Below are 225 nucleotides of genomic sequence, written 5' to 3' on the forward strand. Positions count from 1 at the left end.
GGCAGATTGGCATCTACGAACCCCTTTTGGAGACGAGGAAAAGGCGAAAACTGCAATGGTTTGGTCATATTACACGACGGTCTGGGACTCTTGCTTATGACATAATGCACGGAGCAGTTGAGGGAAGCAGATGCAGAGGGCGACCAAGAAAAACGTGGATGGGAGACATCGCGGCTTGGACGAAGCGAAGCGCAGCGACCTGTGTCGGACTAGCGAGGGACCGTG

This window comes from Penaeus vannamei, chromosome 24 (assembly GCF_042767895.1).
Source record: "Penaeus vannamei isolate JL-2024 chromosome 24, ASM4276789v1, whole genome shotgun sequence".
NCBI classification, from domain to species: domain Eukaryota; kingdom Metazoa; phylum Arthropoda; class Malacostraca; order Decapoda; family Penaeidae; genus Penaeus; species Penaeus vannamei.